The sequence below is a fragment of the Terrapene carolina genome, unplaced genomic scaffold, assembly GCF_002925995.2.
Source record: "Terrapene carolina triunguis isolate 2854851 unplaced genomic scaffold, T_m_triunguis-2.0 Scaffold130, whole genome shotgun sequence".
NCBI lineage: Eukaryota > Metazoa > Chordata > Testudines > Emydidae > Terrapene > Terrapene triunguis.
Window position 1 is genome coordinate 37,382,867 of NW_020664481.1, and position 2,580 is coordinate 37,385,446.

The 2,580-nt window shown below is 42.2% G+C and overlaps 1 long non-coding RNA gene across 1 annotated transcript; it reads right to left on the reverse strand.

Moving 5' to 3' along the window:
- Positions 1-242: 242 nt before the first annotated feature.
- Positions 243-1,919, reverse strand: LOC115271222. Its single transcript, XR_003899828.1, has 3 exons — positions 1,874-1,919; positions 1,582-1,647; positions 243-359 (listed from the first exon to the last, which is right to left on the reverse strand). It is a non-coding gene; the product is annotated as an uncharacterized LOC115271222 (long non-coding RNA).
- Positions 1,920-2,580: the final 661 nt, after the last annotated feature.

Sequence of the window (2,580 nt, forward strand, 5' to 3'; positions counted from 1 at the left end):
AATTTACAAGGGCCTGGTGCTCCTGGCCACTGCAGCAGCAGCTGTCAGGAAGGGCTGGCTGGTGGAATCTGGCCCCCCCAGCACCGCACCTTCTGCCAGAGACCCCATCCCTTCTGGGGCCCACAAGCCCACCCCACACACCTTGGCAGGGACGCTGGTGTAGTGCCCACTGGTAATCTCTGGCATTTACTTTCACCCTGGATAATTACACATACATAACAAACGATAATGGCAATTTGGTATTCAATACCTTTAAGATGAGTGGTCCGCAGTTGTGGCCATCACTTTGTCTGGGATGCTGAACAATTTTACTCTTCCAATCAGATGAGGATTTGCTAGTTAATCGTTTGATGAAGTTTCTGAAATTTTTAGAGAGTACATTAGCGGACTGCATAAATGAGCTTTTCTTTCTTCCCCCCAACCCCCTTCCGGTTTCTGGACATAGATACAAATCCATTCTATCTCTTTTTAATTAATGATTGAAATGACTTATTGCTCACATATATACACACTTGCTTTCATATTATTGTCTCACTCTTACACAATGTATCACCTGATTTGCTGTGCCCCATTTTGATAACAGATTCTCAATCATGCAACATGCTACTGTTTCGTGTCCACATTCTGTGAAGTCGTTTCCCAGAGTCAAATCACACAAGTTCACTCAAAGTCCGTTACTAGGCATATTCAGTACAAGTACATGCTGTTTCAATTTTTATTTGTAGCTGACAGGAAGATATTAGTCTCACTATTGTTACATTCCCTTTAAAAAAAAAATGTCAATGGAACATTCATGTCCACTGTAAAAGTAAGTATCTAATAAATCACCTCCAATTCCTCAGGCATGTTCTTTCATATCTCATCTCATCACACAAGGGGTCAATTATTAACAATTCCTTTTTTTCCATCAAGGCTATCTGTAAGTACCAATATAATTTGTGAATATATTTACAATGTGATTATTTCAAAAATTTTATACTGATTTATCAAAAATCATTATGCAATTAACATATTCTCGTTTGTAATGTCTCAGGCCTTGGCTACACTTGGGAATTCACAGCGCTGCTGCGGCAGCGCTGTGAATTCCCAAGTGTAGTCGCGCCGCCAGCGCTGCGAGAGCTCTCTCGCAGCGCTGTATGTACTCCACCTCTCCAAGGGGAGTAGCTTGCAGCGCTGCGAGTGAGCGTGCAGCACTGCAGGCGCTGATTACACTGGCGCTTTACAGCGCTGCACTCGCTGCGCTCGGGGGGGGCGTTTTCACACCCCTGAGCGCAGCAAGTTGCACCGCTGTACAGCGCCAGTGTAGCCAAGGCCTCAGTAACACACAAGAGAAAAGCATATTGTGAAATCATTGATCAATTCATTACAGAATCTATTCTTCCAAGTTACATTAACAACGTAACTTGACAGTAGCATTTTATTTTTAACATTCACATTCTACTTTCCTTTGCATGCCCTGAACTCACTGAAAACCCGCAACACGGGAAATTATATCACTGCTACTATAGTTGTGTTACAAATCGCTTATTTAATACCACATTTATTGCCCATAACCCAGAAGTACAATACAAAACATCTTACCGCAAGAACCCAATGACCTGGTGTGTGGTAAGGAAGCAATAATATATCATTTTGAAGTAATTCACTCTGTATTTATTTAAAAAAAAAAAATAGAAATGCAATTATAGTTTCCAGTGAAGCAAACCATGAAATGTACACTATACTGTATTTCCCAATTTCATTACATGTATTACTATTAGAGTACTCCTCCACATCAAACATAGCATTGTATTTGCTGTTTCACACTGTGTTTAACTCACTGAATGAAATTGTACTTTGCTCATGCTATGTATGAAAGTGTGTTAGCATATACCTTCACTTTCATTTGTGGAGCTCTGCCTGAGAGAATGACAGTGGAAACTACTGATGAGATGGCCCCCCGCAATGGCTCCTCCGGAGTTCGGCCATGCTGCCCGCCCTCCCCCTTGCCTGCAGGAGCCCAGCGCCGGCCTGGCAGGCGCCGCTTTTGAAAAATGTGCTGAGGGGAAGCGGCTGCTTCCCCTGAACACCCCTAGCTACGCTCCTGCATTGAGCATGAAATGAGCTTTAACAATATGTTGTGACTACTTACATTAAAGAAATCCATTCTACCTTGGTTTAGGAGAGAGACCACTGATTGACCAATAAGAATCTGGTGTTGCAGATCCCCATAGTGCAATTATTTTTTCTTCTCCAGTGTCAGTGCAGCTTTTATTTTGGTGAGTTTTGCACACAGATGCAGAAATGTGGACTTGCGCATCCAAAAATTCTGCAGCCACTGGTCATGAGCCCAAGCCTTCATTGTTGTAGAAGATTTTTGCCCTTGGGAAGGATGTAAGATGACACCATATAATACACTTACTGAATATTTGTGAATCAGCTTCTACACCCAAGCAATGACATGTGAACAGTGACATGGGACTGTAAGGGCTGGATTCACAGGCAAGATAAATGCAGCAAAAGGCAATCCTAAAATTTGTGAACTGTTATGAGACTTCACATAGACAAATAGTTGAGAGACTCTTTTAAATACTCAAAATG